This window comes from Lepisosteus oculatus, chromosome 12 (assembly GCF_040954835.1).
Source record: "Lepisosteus oculatus isolate fLepOcu1 chromosome 12, fLepOcu1.hap2, whole genome shotgun sequence".
Classification (NCBI taxonomy): domain Eukaryota; kingdom Metazoa; phylum Chordata; class Actinopteri; order Semionotiformes; family Lepisosteidae; genus Lepisosteus; species Lepisosteus oculatus.
Genome location: NC_090707.1, coordinates 28,225,254 through 28,245,774, shown reverse-complemented (window position 1 = coordinate 28,245,774; position 20,521 = coordinate 28,225,254).

Below are 20,521 nucleotides of genomic sequence, written 5' to 3'. Positions count from 1 at the left end.
TAAATGCTTTCTCTTTTGTCCCCGCTTTGGCACCGTATTTTTAAATCTTGCTTGTCCAGAACAAGTGAAATGCTGGACTTCATCCATGGTGATGAAACAATACTTCAAGAATTATAAAAGTAAGTTTTGCTTTTACAGCCGGCTGCTACTCAGCTATAGTACGTACAAGACATTGTCAGATATTTTCAAATCACTTTTTAATGCAGGATGTGTCAGCATGCAAAATGCAGCGGGAGGAACATCATGAAGTCAATCATATACAAGTCCATATTCACCACTCCAAAATTTCACCACTCTAAAATTATACAGGTCAGAAAATTTGTAGAGAACAAGAAAATCTCCAAATGTGTCCCAGCCAAACGAACCCAAAAATATGTAAACATGTAATATTAAAAAATATTACATATAACAGTTTCTTGTGATAGTTTAACATTTTTTTATAACTTAAGGCTGTAATTTAAGGCTATAATGTGTTTTTAAATGCTTTGTTGCCTTGTAAGGTGTAAGGTATGAGAGAGTGGAGAATAATTAGAATGCTTTATCTTCTACCTTGCTACAAATAATTTTGAGAGGTGTTTTAATATGTTAGATCTTTATATTGTTTCTTTAAATATGTCTACTTAAACTATTGGCTTTTGAACATTCCAGGTTTATACAGGGCATGCAGTTATGCCAGATTGATATGATGGCAGATGGCATTGCAGGGAGTTCTGCTACCTTATCGAATCATCTGTAATAAGTGATGAGTGGCATGCCTATAAAAGGTCTTTGCCCTGCCTTGGCTACAAACATTTCACTGTAAACCACAGTTTGAGCTATGTAGACCCAAGAACTGGAGTCCGCTCTCAGCACATTGAGAGGACATAGCGCACACATAAGGAGCAGGTGTAGAGACTGAGGGGAAATAGATCAGAAGGTTTACTGTAAGACCATCTCACAGTCATTGAATGGAATGAATGGCTGGCTTAAAAACACAACAATAGAGCACTGGGCAGGTTAGTTCATGACATTTAAAAAAAATACAAATAAAGATTGAAAGTACCATTCAGTTGGTTCTAAATGTCTAGTAGTATACACTGTTGTCATTGTTGCTGTTTAACATAAGACAATCAGCAATCAAATGTCCTGCTTTTTTCTTAACACTTGTTTTTCCATGCCAGTTATAGTTTTAAAGCCACTACAGTATAGCTTGAGGGAAATACATTCATTTGTATTACATCAAAGCTTAACTCGTTCAGAGTGCTCAACATTACAAACTGAGAGTTAAAAGGAAGATGTGAAATATTTCCAAAATAATCCCAAGTGAACGAGTTGATGGATTCGATAATAATAGAGAAATCATAACAATAGTCATGCATTCCAACTGAAGGAGGACACTTAAATCAACATGAAAAGACTATATAAATCAGTTAAAAACACTTTTTAGAGTGTTTAGAGTCATTGTGTAAGCTGGAAGTTATTTTTACTTCTTAATTAAACATTTGAAACACTTTAATTTTGTAAATGCAACGCACATTCCATACAGAAATAAAATCATGTTTTCTACAGGTGTTAAGAAGATTAGCAGGTTTCAGAACAAATAGTTCACTGTCCACTAACCGTCCACCACTGCCCAGTGATATAACTTTAATATAAAGTTAATTGAATTAATTGAATCCCAGGTGTGACTTCATAAAGCCAGAATTGTGTTCTATCCCAAAGTCTGCGAAACACCTGATTATCTACTGTAAAGCTTTCAGTGCTTTGATTGTGTATATTCCAATAGCTTCAGGGGCAGGGTGTGGGGGGAAAGGTTTAGGCTGCAATTGAATTGGGGCTCTGTTCTTCACACCTGAAACAATGTTTTCTCTGAATGCCTTTTCTTCCCTCTTTAGCTGATCTTTTGCTGCCTACGCATGCTTACACAGCTCCCTACATGAATTCTCATACTTGACTGAGAAAGTTTTAGAGAACTTTACATTTTTATTTTCAACAAATTTTAAATAAGACACTTATATTGGCGTTTTAATTAATTTTTCACTTAAGCATATGGAGGAGTGTCAGCTGTCAAGAAGAGCTTCCCCCTTCCCCTATGAACAGACTGATAAAGCCCTTTTGAAGTGTTAACTACAGATGCAGCCATTCAAAACGAGTGGGTGTGCTGCGGTACAACACTGTGGGCGTGTTGCAATTAAATGCGTCATTCTGTCTGGCAGAATACACTGAATAAACTGAGTTAGTTAATGCACACAGAATTATTTAGAATTATCACTTCTTTTTGCACTTGAGAACAAATGAGAACATTCCACTCAGTGGGCGATGCATTGTCACCTGAAACCCCATTTTGATTAAAATCACAAACACGTGTTTAATTAAATGCCTTTTTTGATTCACAATCTGACAATGCAAACAGGGTTAAAGTTAGCTTGAAGTTCAAAAAAGATTTTGGCACGCCTGTAGCATTTTCACGAAACCCCCTAGAGTTGTAAGAACAGTTGTTTTGTGTATAAAATACATTGTGAATGTTTTCACAGCCTTCACTTTGTCATTTTTATGCCATTTTTTTTTACTACGCATTAATATTCTTATGTCCCTATCTTCGCAAGGAAATCAGTGCGCTGGCACTTTCCACCCCCTCTGCATTCTCAGAGTAGAATATGCTAACCTTCTAATGAAAGACAATCCACCCTTCCCCCCATGGACAGGAAAAGTGCCTGCAGGCACTTAAACTGAATAGAAACTTTATATGATCAGAAGGAGCAGGTAAAAACGTAAGACTTTGATGCTTAAAATATTTAGGGAGAAAGTGGGTACTGGTGTGTATTTTTTCTTTAAAATACCAATACCAGCCATATACAGTTTGTAATGTAGAGATTTCTATATTCTTCTTTATTTAGTGGTTACATTAGGGACAAAGGCTAAACTTTTAGCTTCAGTAACACGTACGCCGTATGGCATACATGTTTGTAATGACAATATCGATGTAGATAATATTTATTGTCAGTAATAATATCAGCGAACATGGTTTCATGGACGGCTTTTCAGAAAGTTGGGCATTCAGGTAGACTGTGAGGCGAAAGGATTTGTAAATATATTTTGTTAAAGCAAAATATCCCCACACACCCTGCCCCCACTACAATTGGATTATACACAAAGCACTGAAATCTTAATAATTTCTAATAATAAAGCCTGAATTATGTACTATGCCTACGTCTGCGAAACACCTTTGCTTGTTAATGCTACTTCATATTCTCAGGTGTGATTTTTTTAGGCAAAAACCAGGCTAACAGGCTTGTTTTGTGATCTTTCTAACATTGTTATGCGCAGTTTCAAAATGTTTCCAGATGAAAGGCAGTGACGTCACTGTCCTGAGGCATGTGTGTGTGTGCAGGCAGGTCTGTTTAGCCTTTGTCACTAATGAAACCATTAGATAAAGACATATAGAAATCTCTACATTACAAACTCCAAACGTTTCATTTTGTCTATTGCTACAATATTGACAACAGTGTAGTTACAAGGAACATGTCAAATCGCATGTGGACAAGCCAAAAAATCCACTTCTTTTTGGCCCGGGACCACTTCTAATTTTCGAAGGAATAATGGATCGTGAATTCTTCAAGGAAGTCGTGGTCAAACAACATGCCACCCCATATATCAGGGAGCACTTTGGATCAAGGCACTGTTTCTTTCAGGACAATAATCCAAAACACACAGCAGCAAAGGCGAGGCTTATAGCAGACAGAGTGAACTGAATTAGAGTTAAGACTAAAGTTAGGATCAGAATCTTTAAATATACTTCTGCTGTGTGCTGATAATAACCTGACAAGCCATTATGAGCAAATGTATATGGACAATTAAAATCTTTAGTTTTGTAACACGTCAAAAGTATTAATAAAGCACAAAAACATAAACATGACATAATTTGAAGGCTAATGAACAGGCTTGAGTTTTGGATTATATAATACATCATTTCATCCAGAAAATTATTACTACTTTTGTATGATTAAATTGCCTGCATGTTCATTTCTCCATGTTCCCTACTTGTAGTGCAATTAAATGAGCTCAAGCAAAAAGATTAAATAAGATATTCCATGTAAGATTATGCCACATGTGGTATGGCAGGTGACTTTCCAGAATTAATAATGATCGCCACTGCAATGCTCTATTTAAGTCAACAACAATGCGATTTGCGATTTCCTGCAATATCGCCGCCCCCTACAAGAGCAATATCAAATTGTGTCAAATGGGCAGTTACATTATGATTGTTGAGGGAAAGGGCATTCAACGATTGCAAGCTAAAAGTCAGTTTTATTAAAAATCAATTATGAATTAAAGTGTGTGTTTTTTGCATTAACGGTCTAAAGATCAATCAGAGTTATCCCCTCGGCTACAGAAAAGCTGAGGAAATGCTCTGAGGCCATCAATGCATCTTGAAAGCCAATTATAGTTATTGAATATCTTGATGCCTAAGCATTGACTGACTGATGCCAGACTTTTAATTATTTTAAACTGTATTACAGCATCGTACACATTAAACACGAAAAAGTGGGTATATTTTATAAAAGCAAAATTGCTCCGTTGGACAGTATAAAGCAAGTATGATTTTAATGTTTGTAATCGCTATTCTTGCAAGTACTAACATAAACTGGAATGCTACAGAACCCTAAACAGACAATACACACTTTTAGTTTAGCAGGATATGCGCAATAAGCACATTGTTTAATGGGGATGACATTACCCACATCTATTATGATGATGTAGCGTTTTTGGCTCACATGGATTTGCGCTTTACACCCTGCGGTACCACTGTGTACATACAGTATGAACATAATGTGATATTTAGAAGTATAAAAAATGTCAATATACTGTAGTGTCCATAATATTTGTTATTAGTTTTTCAAAGAAATGTTTGAAACTGGATTTGAATACCTGACCTCACGCCTATAAATCAGTTACTTAAACTGTCACGTCGTAGATCCAGTTGTGTGACATCCACTGAAACATTCGTACACATATCAATGTAAAGTTTTATACCACAGTATGTGCTACAGTACTTGAATATAATGATATCGTTAATAATTTCTTTAGATACGCGATTCCATATTATATTCCCTTTTAATCCAATTCTAAAAGTATGCTTTTGTTTACTCCGATAACGAGCTTATTCACAGAAAAGGTTAAAACAATCACTTTTCAAAAAGTATATAAACGTGTAAGAAAACCGGCTCAGGGACGCCAAATATGTAATGTAGATGCTCTCTGAAGGCACAAGTTCTGTAGGGTTTGGGCATTTACTGAGACAATTATTAATTGTAGCAGTAAATCACAAAGTTGATTCTTTTGATGGCTTTAGAATCCAACCATGCGACATAACTCAAACAACGCACACACACAGGTACTAATACACGAGGATACATTTATTAATACATAGAATATGCATATAAACCTAACAGATCTTATCGAGAGGGTTATCAGAATACAAAAGGTATGTTCGTTCAGTTACAAAGAGTTACACATATCAAGAAGACATACATTCAGTATATCATTCATTAAGACTGTTTCATAAATGAACTTGGTTATAACTCCTACATTAGATACTCGAAACAAGTACATAACTCTTAGGAATTAAATTGATATCAACTGGTTTGGATAACAATTGAATTCTCGAGCAGTAATGCAGTGAAGTTGAATACTCATCCAATCTCTGGGGATTCAGATCTCCTGCGGGCACAAAGAAACAGTTGCAGGCTGTTGCTGTCCAATCCGCGCTCTCTGGCTCGTTGCCAGGCTGTGCTGTGCTGCTTGCGACGGTGTGCTGCAGATGCTCACTGACCGGCTAGTTAGTGTTGTTTGTGCACAGGAGAAAAGATGACTGTGGGTCCCAGCAAGTCAGGAAGAGGACCGGTTCGTTCCTGATGAAGAGCTAGTTCTGAATAGTGATTCAGCTGTCCACAGTTCCGACCTGTTCACGAGGCCTGCTGCTGGTTACTCTCTGGCAACCTCCACTCTAGATTCTTAGAACAAAGGAAAGTTCTGGCGCTTGGACACACTGGCCGTTCCGTGGTTGTCCGGGCTGAGTCTCAGGATGGTCAGGAGGCGCGCTGCGAGAATGTCCTGCCCTTGGGAGCCTTCTGCTCCTGGGCCGTACTGCCCTGGAATTCTCCTTTGAATTCCCTTTAGAACAGTCCACAGAATCCTCTCCAGAATCTTACTGAATCTTACTGAATCTCCCTGAATCTGAATCTCTCAGGCTCTCTGTGTTGCCTGTTTTTACCTGGAGGAACTTCAGCTCGTTGATTGGCTGAAAGTTCAATGGGCATCAGAGTCCCACGTGGGTTACTCGGCCCTACCAGTCTCTGATTGGTTGATCAAGGTGAGATATGAGTCACTTACTCCTGACACTTAGTAATGCAGTCCAGCTGTCCAACTGGCACTCCCTAGACAGATAGGCGCCAATGGATGACCATTGATCATGATAGCCAGGCTTAGCTAAGTGCATCCCCCTTTGGGAGCTTGTTTCTTATCAAGAGAAAACATCTTAAATCAGCCTGCATGAATAGTTTCTCTGTGACTGCACCACAGAGATGAACAGAGAGATGAGGCCTAATTTGGGAAAGCTCAGAAACACTTAATTCTTTCTTATTAATAAGCCTCACCGCTACAAACGTACAATAATATGGTCAGAAGGAGCACGTAAAAATGTTTCTGAAATAACCACATGTAAGACTTTGATGCTTAAAATGTTTAGGGGAAAATGGAATACTGGTGTATATTGTTTTCTTTAAACTACCAATACCAGCAATATACAGTTTACATAATATGTTTATGTTCCTAAATTAATATCGTTTACGACCTTCAGATGCATTATGCTCCTCTTCTTTTTATGCTCAGCGACTAAAAATTCCCTTCAGTGGTAAAATTCCATATACATATTCAATACTAAGCTGATTCCGATGAGGAAGGGAAGTGGAGACCTCATTTAGGAAAGCACAGCAACACTTAATTCGGTCTTATTAATAAGCATTGTCGCTACATGTGTATTACGCAGTGGGGGAAGGTATAGGCTGCAATTGAATTCTTCACACCTGAAAGAAACATTCACAGCCGAAACATTGCATTTATTTTCTTCCCTTTTCAGCATGGAATAAACCTTTACTTTTTCCCTTGCAGCCTACATCTCGTAATGCTGCTCCCTACTTGGACTCTCGGTTCTTGACTGAGAAGGCTTTGGAGAACTTTACAACCATTTTTATTTTCTTTGTGACTTTATTTTCTCCTCATCATAACTGTAACAAATTGTCACATTTCACTTCTTTGTGTAACAATCATGACATTTCCGAAATATGAAGCTTCTTAATTTTTGAAGAATTTAAAGTGCCATTAACAATATTCATTTACTGACATAGATACTGTATATATATTTAGCTGGTTGGATCAGCATATTGATTTTATATATCACATTTTTTAAATGTTCAATTCACATTCATGTTCTCATAGCGGGGTACTGGGGACCCCATTCGCCCTGGACAGACAAAGGTTAAAGGTGTTAATAATTCAAAGGGGTGCCTGTCACGGAGTTCAGCGCATTTTAAATTAATGAAAGGAGGAGCAGCAGCACCTCTGTTTATGTTAGCGGTTTTATAATAAATAATATAATAAACTGAATTCCAAAAGATTAACTACAGAATGTCTTCTTTTTCTGTTTCAGCTTAATGGGGCAAATATAAATAATAATAATAGCTTACATTTATATAGCGCTTTTCTGGACACTCCACTCAAAGCGCTTTACATGTAATGGGGACTCCCTTCCACCACCACCAATGTGCAGCATCCACCTGGATGATGTGACGGCATCCATAGTGCGCCAGAACACTCACCACACATCAGCTCTCAGTGGGGATGAGAGCAGAGTAATGAAGCCAATTCATAGATGGGGATTATTAGGAGGCCATGATTGGTAAGGGCCAATGGGAAATTTGGCCAGGACTTTTGTAGTTACACCCCTACTCTTTTCGAGAAACACCCTGGGATTTTTAATGACCACAGAGAGTCAGGACCTCGGTTTTACGTCTCATCCGAAGGACGGCACCTGTTTACAGTATAGTGTCCCCATCACTATACTGGGGCATTAGGACCCACATGGACCACAGGGTGAGCACCCCCTGCTGGCCCCACTAACACCTCTTCCAGCAGCAACCTTAGTTTTTCCCAGGAGGTCTCCCATCCAGGTACTGACCATGCACACACCTGCTTAGTTTTAGTGGGCTGCCAGTTGTGAGTTGCAGGGTGATGTGTGATATCAGTCAGGATCTCGGAGTTTAACAATTGTCAAAAACATTTTGCATAACAAAACCGTGAAAGAAGCAGACCTTAAATTTAGATCACCGTAGGTATCCGAACAGTTCAATTAAATAAGATGCAATACAGTTAGGTAGACAGATTTTAAATTCTTCAAGCAAAATTAGCTCTTTAAGGTTTGTCGAATCAGATGCTTTACAAGCAGTACACGACTCAAAAGATACCCGTTTCTCTCATCCAAACAAAGGTTTGACTTGTTTTATAATTTTGAAACATTGGATGGTATGCCTCAGGTACATATTCATTCTGTAATCCAAACCAGCTGCTCGGCGCACTGTGATCTTGACATGCAGGTGTGAAGTACAGTTAACATCTCCTATTTTAAATGGTTTTGGATTTGTGTTAAGATTTTTATCTGTTGTAACTGTCAATACAATGGCAAATGTAAGTCAGGGTCTACTGTTTAATGTTTAAGCCTTTAAACATTAAAGATCAATGGCATAATTTAGCAATTTTCCAGCCAGTCACTACTCAGGTCCCACATAGTCCTACAAAAGAAAAACACACACAATCCAAACAAGCCTGCTTATTCCACTTAACAAACACAGTGGAATGTAAAACCCCCACCCTCTATGACAAACAATGTTTGTTAAAAAAAAGTAGGCAGTTTCACAAGATAAAACTCTGCTATAACTCTTTGGCTTATGGAAAAATTCCCCCCAAATAAGCATGTGATTGGCTACAACATTGGCAGGCCCTTCTAATTTCCAGAGAGTAACTCTGTAACGTAAGTGACCAGCTCATCAGTCATTGATTAAGGTTATACATAAAATCAAGAAAAAAATTTAAGGATGGTGATACAGAAATAACCAAAGACTTGAGCCTAAATTAAACTCAAAATGCTCTTTCTGCTTCTTCAGATAAGTTACAATACAGTCAGTCAGACAGTTTTTAAATTCTTCAAGCATTGTAACATTTTTCTATGATTTATAATCAACTTCTTATCATTTGGTTTCACGTATGTTTTCTCACTTAGCACCTATGTCCTCATAGTGGGGGGAGGGAAACCAGATGTAAGCTACACTCTTAATTAAACAACATTTGAAGAGTGTCTTCTGTGTGGAATTGGAAACATAAAGGAAACATTTTACACAAGATTAGGTAAAGAATAAAGCATTAATAAAATGGTTTTGATTTCAAATTCTTTAATCACAAATACATCACTTACAATAATTTATCTTGTCCGTTGATTATTTTAATCAAAGTGAAAACTGTCACCAAACCTGATAATACTACTTCAGAAGTAGAAGTAGTTCTATAACTTTCCATACATAAATGACATAAAAAGTCTCAAATTTCATATTAACTGTGAGACATAAAATGAATAAAAATGTCAAATGTAGTATATATATTTAATTTTTTTATGGGAAAAGAACATTTTCCTCATCAGGGAAAGGATTGGCTGGGATTCACACCAGGCGTTTTTGTGTGACAGCCCACATGCCACGATAAGTATTCACTGCTCCACCTGGCAGGTTTTCAAAGTAGTGCAGTCCCACATCAGATTTTTAGAAAAACACAAAAAGTTATTTTACGTACCACGTGGTGTAATGACATACATGATTTGCATTATGGTACTTTATGCTCATTCTGAATGGGTAGATCTGTATACCATCACACCAGGGATAATTTACAGAAACCAATTAACCTTCTGGTATGTCTTTGGACTGTGGAAGGCAACATAAAAAATATACTCCACATAGATAGATAGACAGATAGATACTTTATTGATCCCGTGAGGGAAATTGCAGTGCAACAGCAGCTTAACACAGACAACACAGCCACAGTGTAACGAATGATACAATAATAATAGTAATACAATACAAACAATACAATCAGTACAGTGAGGGGTGCACTAAAAGAGTTACTCACAGTCCAGGACACACAAAGAACAAACTAAAACAGAACAGTACGCAGAAAAATTGTATTGCACATATAAATATAAATAAAGATGTAAATATAGATATAAATATAAAGGTATTGCACGGGTCCCTGGCATATATTGTACAAAAAACGGTTATTACAACGGTAGATGTGTAGATGTGTTCAGTCCAGAAACAGGTCACTGTCAATGTTGCCTCTGCCCAGATGCAAGGTGGATGCTTTATACAGTCTTATGGCAGAAGGAAAGAATGACCTCCTGTAGAGCTCCCTGTCGCACCGTGTATGAATCAGTATATTGCTGAACGTGCTCTTCATTTCTGCAAGCCTGTCATAGAGGGGATGGGAGATGTTGTCCATGGTGGCCTCTAGTTTGGACACCATTCTCCTCTCAGCCACTGCCTCCAAGGGGTCCAGGTCAGACCCAATGACAGAGCTTGCTCTCCTGATGAGCTTGTTCAGCCTTTTAGAATCCACTGCTCTAATCCCAGGGCCCCAGCATACCACTGGGTAGAAAATGGCGCTCGCTACCACCAACTGATAGAACATATGTAGCATTTTACTACATACATTTAAGGACCTGAGCCTCCTCAAGAAGTAAAGTCGGCTCTGTCCCTTCTTATAGATGGCCTCGATGTTCTTAGACCATTCCAGTCTATTGTTGATGTGCGCTCTAAAGTACTTGTACGAGTCCACCATCTCAACGCCACTCTCATGGATCTAGACAGGAGTAGGTTTGACCTATTTCCTCCTGAAATCTACCACCAGTTCCTTTGTCTTTGTTACATTCAGTTCCAAGTGGTTCTCCCCACACCACTCCACAAAGCTGCTGACCAGTCCTCTGTACTCCTCCTCCTGCCCAACCTTGATGCATCCCACAATTGCAGAGTCATCTGAGAACTTCTGCAGGGGGCATGACTTTGAGTTGTACTTAAAGTCCGAAGTATAGAGGGTGAAGAGGAATGGAGAAAGAACCGTCCCCTGTGGAGCCCGTGTTACTCACTACCTGTTCAGACACACAGTTCTGAAGTCTCACAGACTGTGGTCTGCCTGTCGGGTAGTCAGTGTTCCACGAGGTTATTTTAGGCATCAACTTGCATCTCCTCCAGCTTCCTTCTTAGAAGTAAGGGCTGGATGGTATTGAAGGCACTTGAGAAGTCGAAAAACATGATCCTTACCGTCTTGCCAGCCCTGTCTAGGTGTGAGTAGGCCCTTTGCAGCATGTAGATGATCGCATCCTCCACACCAACACTGGGCTGGTAGGCGAACTGTAGGGTGTCCAGTGATGAGCTAACCAGGGGTCTCAGGTGGGATAAGACCAGCCTCTCCAGTGTCTTCATGACGTGAGAAGTTAGTGCAACTGGTCTGTAGTCGTTGAGGACAGAGGGGCACCCTTTCTTCGGTACCGGGACCAGGCATGATGTCTTCCAGAGCACAGGGACTCTCTCCAAGTGCAGGCTCAGGTTGAACAGTCGCTGGAACACTCAGCTCAGCTTATCAGCACAGGCCATCAGAACTCAAAAACTGGTTCAACTCATTGGCCATCTCCAGGTTCCCCTCCGTTGCACCCCCAGCCTGTTTGAAGCCAGTGATCTCTCTCATGCTGCTCCATACATTTCTCGCCCTATTCCTTTGCAGCTTGTCCTCTACCTTCATCCTGTAGGCGTCCTTGCTCTGTCTCAACTTCTGCTTTAGTTCCCTCTGTACACGCTTGACCTCTTCCTTATCTCCCCTCCTAAAAGCTCTCTTCTTGTCATTCAGAAGAGCCTTCAGGTTGCTGGTGATCCAGGGTTTGTTGTTGGAAAAGCAGTGTATGTATTTGGTGGGGATGGTGTTGTCTATGCAGAAGTTAATGTAGTCAGTGACACAGTCCACCATGCTGTTTACGTCATCCCCATGTGGTTCGCACAGCACATCCCAGTCGGTAGTCTCCAAAGCACCACGTAGATCCTTCATAGCCTCCTGAGACCATCTCCTCACAGGAGATAACACACCAGGAATTGAACCCAGGGCTCCAGTGCATAAAGCCATCCTCTTTTGATTAAAAAAATTGAATATGAGATATCAAGTGAGCAAATATGTAACCTAAAAATATATGTCAAAAAAATATCAGGGTTGGAAAAAGTGCTTTATTCACCAAATTTGAAAATGGAGAAACCCTTTAATTTAAAAGCCTACTACTGTATGTTCATTAGAATAATAGTGTTATACATATTTGCCACTTGGGAGGAACATCATATAAACCATGAAGGGTAAGCCTATTTCTACAAAAGGCAAACTGGCAGAGCACGCAGCACAAGTGAAGGACAGAGATGTCATAAACTTGCATGTTATTGGACATAAAAATAGCTTTCAAAGACAAGTATAAAATAATTTGTTATTCCACCAAGAGAGAAAGACAACATTCGAACCAAAAAAAATCCCTTACTTATTTAAGGAAAACAGTGCATTTTCTATCATATTTTTTCTCCTTTAAATTTTAGTGTCAAATTGCAAATTATGAATTAAACAATGGACAGGAAGCTTAAAATTTCACAAGATTGGCAAGAATAAAATAATCTGAACCTCTTATTGGAGGTTCTTATATAGAAGAAAGATGAAACAGCTAAAATGTTACTTTTCACATAAAGGCACATATGTAAAAAATAAGCCAAATTTTAGATTATTTTTCTTGCAACATCAAAAAATGTCCACTTACAAAGCAATTTTCTGGTTTGTTGTAATTGTGGCAAGTGTTTCTTCCAGAGAAAACATAATTATTCCATTTAATCTCTTTGAGGATGAAAAATAAATTTAATAATACATGACAACCTATAGAATATCCTTTCTAGAGTTAAATAAGAAGCTTCTATAAATATATTCAGGGGCAAAGAGGAAGAACAATGTAAGGGAAAGTGAATTGTCCTTATATCTGCAATACATCAGCATCAACAATACATTTTAAGTATTTCTCCTGCCAGACAGGGTTCTCGTCTGCCCAGTTCAATTGTGAATGTAATCTTCTCTATTGGAGCTCTGCTCAGCTTTAATTGGATTCCTATATTTTACATTTCGAAAATCAATGAAGCTTCACATTTGTTGAATTTATTTCACTTGTTTCAAGTTGCACCTTTTTTTCGTAGTTTCTAAACAGATAATGCTTCACGGAAATACATGCTTCAAAAGGTTGAATAAAACGATAACACATGGTTTATTTGTGATTAGCAGTGGCAATTTTAATACAGAGCATTCTTAATTTCTCATGAAAGCTGATTGCTTTGAGTTGTGCTTGATGTGCAGTGTAGTTACAAGTGTAGGGAAAACCGGTTCAGGGACGCCAAATATGTAATGTAGTGGCTCTCAGAAGGCACCAGTTCTGTAGGGTTTGGGCATTTACTAAGACAATTATTAATTGTATCAGTAAATCACAAAGTTGATTCTTTTGATGGCTTTAGAATCCAACCATGCGACATAACTCAAACAACGCACACACACAGGTACTAATACACGAGGATACATTTATTAATACATAGAATATGCATATAAACCTAACAGATCTTATCGAGAGGGTTATCAGAATACAAAAGGTATATTCGTTCAGTTACAAAGAGTTACACATATCAAGAAGACATACATTCAGTATATCATTCATTAAGACCGTTTCGTAAATGCACTTGGTTATACATTAGATACTCAAAACAAGTACATAACTCTTAGGAATTAAATTGATATCAACTGGTTGGGATAACAATTGAATTCTCGAGCTGTAATGCATTGAAGTTGAATACTCATCCAATTTCTGGGGATTCAGATCTCCTGCAGACACAAAGAAACAGTTGCAGGCTACTTGCTGTCCAATCCGTGCTCTCTGGCTCGGTGCCAGGCTGTGCTGTGCTGCTTGCGACGGTGCGCTGCTGATGTTCACTGACCGGCTGGTTAGTGTTGGCTTTAACTAGCAAAGTTTGTGCACAGGAGAAAAGATGACTGTGGGTCCCAGCAAGTCAGGAAGAGGACCGGTTCGTTCCTGATGAAGAGTTAGTTCTGAATAGTGATTCAGCTGTCCACAGTTCCGACCTGTTCACGAGGCCTGCTGCTGGTTACTCTCTGGCAACCTCCACTCTAGATTCTTAGAACAAAGGAAAGTTCTGGCGCTCGGACACACTGGCCGTTCCGTGGTTGTCCGGGCTGAGTCTCAGGATGGTCAGGAGGCGCGCTGCGAGAATGTCCTGCCCTTGGGAGCCTTCTGCTCCTGGGCCGTCCTGCCCTGGAATTCTCCTTTGAATTCCCTTTAGAACAGTCCACAGAATCCTCTCCAGAGTCTTTTCTGAATCTGAATCTTGTTGAATCTCCCAGGCTCTCTGTGTTGCCTGTTTTTACCTGGAGGAACTTCAGCTCGTTGATTGGCTGAAAGTTCAATGGGCATCAGAGTCCCACGTGGCTTACTCGGCCCTACCAGTCCCTGATTGGTTGATCAAGGTGAGATATGAGTCACTTAGTCCTGACACTTAGTAATGCAGTCCAGACGTCCAACTGGCACTCCCTAGACAGATAGGCACCAATGGATGACCATTGATCATGATAGCCAGGCTTAGCTAAGTGCATCCCCCTTTGGGAGCTGTCTTTTAGCAAAGGAACCCTAAATCAGCCTGCATGGTTTCTCTGTGGCTGCACCACAGAGATGAACAGAGAAATGAGGCCTAATTTGGGAAAGCTCAGAAACACTTAATTCTGCCTTATTAATAAGCCTCACCGCTACACAAGGAACATGTCAAAATGTCAAGAACCACAGCTGAACGAGTTTTGATAATAGAGAAATAATAGAGAGTCCCCATTAACCCCATTTTGATTAAAATCACAAACACGTGTTTAATTTAAATGCCTTTATTGATTCACAATGTGGCAATGCATCATAAATCGTTATCTTTGTCTTCCAAGTCCCTTAATTAACTTTAAGCATAGCTTTCTCACCGTTTAGATTTATTTTTCATACCATCGTTAAACAAAGCAGGAGTGTACTTTGTCATGGGATCACACATTGAAAGATTAGATTGTAATTGTGTTTATTTTTTTAATACATTTTAGAAGTGTCATCTATACTAACCAGCTGTATTTTTTTAATACCACCTGATAGTTATATTAATAGAGATATGAATTCAAGTTGTATACTGTTTAGACTTTTAATCATTTTAAGCTGTATTACAGCATCTTACACATTAAACATGAAAAACATGTCTTTTCTCACTTGCTGCGATTTGGGGTTTAACAGAGGGTTAAATAGTGAAGGGGGAGGGGTGAAACTGTTAACTGTCATGGATAAAGCGGTTAGAAAATAGATGGATTTACACCTGTGAAAAACACTCCAATTTTAATGTGATACAGAATACATTATTCATAATAAATTATCTTGGAGTTATATATAACTGAAAATATATAGAGGAGACACATTTTGTATCACCTCTTTTTACTCTTGAAAGAACATTCCAATGTTAATGTGACACTGATGATATTATTAATAACCTTTAAAATCTGAATATTTTAACTGTACTTCAGACCACACCTGCGGGTCAAGATTATGGTTCATCATGCGTAAATGAGTCAAATTAAAAATAAAACATGTTTACAAAGAAAGTGGAATACAGTAATACCTCTGAGGACTCAAACCCGGGCCTCTGACATCACTCAATAAAGAACCAGCCAGCTTGGCTAAAGGGAGACCTCTCCTCAGCTGCCAGGCTTCTAGCTATTCACAGGGAAAGGCGGTGACATCACCACGCTGGCTAGCCGGCTCACACAACCTATAATGTCGGCCAAATGCATTACAATATATTTAGATCTTTAAATTAATATTGTTATTAATTTCTTTAGCCTCACAACATTGTCCAATAATACTCTTCTTGTGTCTAATTTTTAGTTAAGCAGGATTTGTGCAGCATACTGTCAAAACATCTTTTTTTCACCTTAGAAATATCGCAAGACTATGCCCTATGCTATCATTAACTGTGGCTGAAAACCTGATCAACACATTTGTATTCTCTCGAATTTACTACTGTAATGCTCTACCCTCTGGGGTATCTACAGATGCAGCCATTCAAAATAGGTGGGGTATTTTGCGGCATACCCCGGTGGGCGTGTCACGGTATCACGCAGTATCACGCGGTTAATCGCGTCATTTGACATCATGCCGGAAAGTATCCGGCATCACCTTGTAAAACCGCCAGGGGGAGCTTAACCTCTCATGTACAGCATTTTAGTTTTTACATTTGAACTGTGTATTACAGCATGTTTATCATCAGTCATTAAAATGTTGGTATATTTTATGAAAGCAAGATTGCTCAGTTGGACAAAAGTACACAACCTACCTTTATCAGAAATATTTATGCATCAAAGCCTTTACCGAAGATATTACTAATAGCATTAATAATGAATGACTTTGGACAAGCTGTATACTCAAAGTATAATTTCTTTAGCACATTTGTACAAGCACTTAGAATCTGTCCAAGCCCTACTTTGTCAGGCATTTTCTTTTACTTCAACAGGCATCAAAACTCCCTTGCTTTTAACAGGGCGTTTCATAATTTCTAACTACGAAAATTATTTAAAATGCGACACTTATCATTCAACTAGAGCTCAAAATATCACAAGGATCCTCAAGACACAGCAAAGGCAGTATTAAAAGATACTTGTATCAGATACATGAGAATCCAGGCTTTTTTATCAACGCTTTCTTTTCCATATACCAGATATTATGGAACCACTTCAGAAGGGTGTCAGCCAGTCAGATTCCAGGAATCGGTACTTTAAAGGAAAAATACACACCGGTATTCCATTTCTCCCTAAACATTTTAAGCATCGACGTATTTAACTAACATGTGAAATAGCATGTGAAAAAGTGGTAGTTTTAAGGTTTTCTGCTAATATAATATGGAATCGCGTATCTAAAGAATTTAATAACGATATGATTATATTTGTGTACTGCGACAGTAGGGCTGTTTCGCCTCTCTCTTCATGCGACTTCCCTTGTAGCCCACTGGTCTACGTGCCCGGTTACCAACTCACGGGTTGTGTTCAAATCCAGCTGGTGCTTGACTCTTTTTTTAACAAACATTTCTTCGAAAAAATAGAATAGCAATATTATGGGCAATCAATTAACTTTTATATTTTTATATAATATTCATTTTTGATAACAATGAATAGTCACCTTCTTCCCTTCTGACAACGGTCCCTGCTTCTGCTTCCTGCTTCTATTGTGTGTGTGTGTGTAATAGAGTAAATTTTTATAGAGAAATGGAGGCTGGACAGTATGCGTTACAATATAAACATTTATATTGATTTAAATCGTGTTTTGATTTAAATCGCAAACGCGTGTTTAATTATGTGTGTTTTTTTAATCATAATCAGACTAATGCAACATAAATTGATACAGTATCTTTGTCCTCTAAGTATCTTAATAAACTTTCAGCATAGCTTTCTCCCCGTTTAGATTTATTTATCTTGGGATTTTGGGATCAAACGTTGAAGGATTAGATTGTAATCGTTTTTATTTTTCAAATACGTTTTAGAAAAGTGTAATCTATACCTGCCCAGACTGTACGCCTTCCTGTACGCCTGTCCTGCTCTTCCCCGCGCACCCCAGCCAGGAGCTCTTCGGCCGCTGCCCGGGACGAATGTATATTTTGATATTTACACCCGGCGCGGCACCGAGGGAGCATCTGCATTTATAACTTAGTTTTTAAAATTAGTCAAGCAATATGAAGCATCTCCTTTTACTTTTAAGTCACTTAAATACATTGAGCACAGCTTTCTCACCACTTAAGATTACTTTTTGATACCATCCTTTCACAAAGCAGAAACTTTCCGATGACATACAGTACAAGTGGAAAGATTACAGATTTTAAACGTCTTTAATTTTGTTACGTTATATGTTTTAGGAATGTTTCATCCAAACAAACACCACAAAACTATTCTCATTTGTATTTCTGAATGTTATGTTACACCTACAGTAGTTCACTGCTTTAAATACATTGAATTAAGAAAGTTAGATGTAGCACTTTAGATCTTTTTTTCTGAACCAGGGAAAATCTGATCATGTTTCTCTATAACAATAATAAAAAACTTTTTTTTACAAATCACCTTTAAAAGTGGCATCTCAAAGCAATACAGTAGATGGAAAAACAGTTAAAAGGGACCAAGTTAATACCAGACAAACGCAAACGCGTTTTTAATAAAATGCTTCTATTCATTCAGCAGAGAGTGAGAGGGACATCCAGCAGAGAAAGACACACACATCGGTTTCCACTGAGAAAAGTAATTGTTTTTTTTTTCAATTCCTCTTGTCTAACAGGAATGTTTTGTTTGTGGACAGACTGTTAGACTAGAGGAAAAGAGCGCCTCCTTCTATGAAGCAATTCGTTGATCCGATCACAAATTATTTTCCAGTCGAACGAAATAAGGGTTGAGAATCTCCGATTTACCATGCTACTAATGGTTTCTCGGAGATTGCAAGGCAAGGCACTTTTGCCTCTGGACCCATCGAAATTTACAGACGTGGTCCATCCCCAGTCAAAAGTCACAAGATTTCGAAACATGAGGGCGGCGTAGTGGTCGGCTCTTGCTTTCCCGTCTATGCCGATGCACTGCAAGTACAACCCCCCCTCCATCTCCTGAGTGATCGGTAACAGTTGGATATCTGGGAGATTTATTTGTCCCACTGGCGTCTGTGAATTGCGCTCTGTAAACGGTGCTTCCTGGGGGGAGATAGACTGCGGGGACAGCATCAACAAATTCCTGCGTGGTGGTGAGCGGAGAGGCCGGGATGGAGTGTCCAGAGGCGGTGTGTGATCTGCGGGGGGCAGAGCTTCAGCCAGGCATTGCAACCTGCGCGGCGGGGAGAGGCACTTTTTGGGAGACAGCTTCTCAACTGTTTGACTGATGGAACATACTGTCTCCTTCCTCTGCATTTTCAGGAGTGTCTCTAGCCTCCCAATCCTCCCCAGTAATGCGTCGTACTGCTCCCGCTGCTGCCGAAAAATCTCCACACAGGTGCTGCTTCTACAGATTGGCACCCTGGCCAGTGGCCGAGAGCAGAGACCCAAGGCCTGTGGCAAAATAACATAATTCATGTAAGAAATAAAGTCACACAGTAGTAGTCATCAGACGCAGAACAGATGTCAAAATAAACTTTTCTTTTTTTCCGTCTTACCGCTTTCTTTTTTACTGTCCTGGTGGTAGATTTCGAAGATAGTTTCACCCGTGTGGTGTTTTCTTGAAAAACTAATAATAATAATTATAATTGAATTGAATAATTATAATTGAATTGAATTTAAAATTCAAAACGGCAATAATACCTTTTAATATTCGCTGTAATCGCATATTTCAGATGAAGTCTGCTGTATTTGCTTACCCTTCGCTCTTTGGAAGCTGGGGCGGCAGAAGCACCCCGTCTCTTCCCGTAAAAGGTCTTGGTCTCCATACTGTACTGTGGTCGCTGTAGTGCAGGATCGCAGTTTTTTTTGTGATGGGAGCTCACCCAATCCCTTGGTGTATTTATGCTATATTCACATGTACGGCTAGAATGTTCATTGTCTTCCAATGAAAGGCGGGTGCCTTTTGCCGAAGTCAGGAGACATTAGAGGCTTGCCACACCCGGACTGTTAAACCAACGCATTAGTACGTCAAAGCCCATTGAGGACCCGGGCGCAATAGTTGTTTTGTCCCTTGATTTACTGATCGGCATTAATTATGGAAATCGAGTTCCTGCTCTTTGCAGACGACCTGGTCCTGCTGTCGCCCACAGAACAGAGGCTGCGCCAGAACCTGGCACTGCTGGAGCAGCACTGTCAGACCTGGGCGCTGACAGTCAATCTGGACAAGACCAGAGTTATGGTTTTCCAGAAAAAAAGACAGACCTCAGGGAAACAGGTACAAATTCACACTTAACAACACATTAACACCTAACAACGGGAGCAGGGACGAATTAGGCCAGTACCCACTATTGTTAAACATACAGAAAAGAATATTAAAGTATTGAAGTATTGGCTTTAATATTAGCCATACAGAACATTAAAGTGCCCCTTTTCCATTCAGCGGGTGCCTGAGCCGCTGTGTCCTATCTTCTGACAGTCACCGTTGTTAATGTCTGTAGAGTGTATCTTATTTTTAGTACTATATTTTTGTATTATATTCCCTATTAATCAAACTCTAAGAGTATGTATCAGCTTGTCCCCTCCTCCCGCCCCTCTCTGTGTACAGTAGAGCCTCCTGTCCAGCCAGCACATGTCCATAGACATTCACAACAGCGACATATCATAAAACGTTTGCACATATA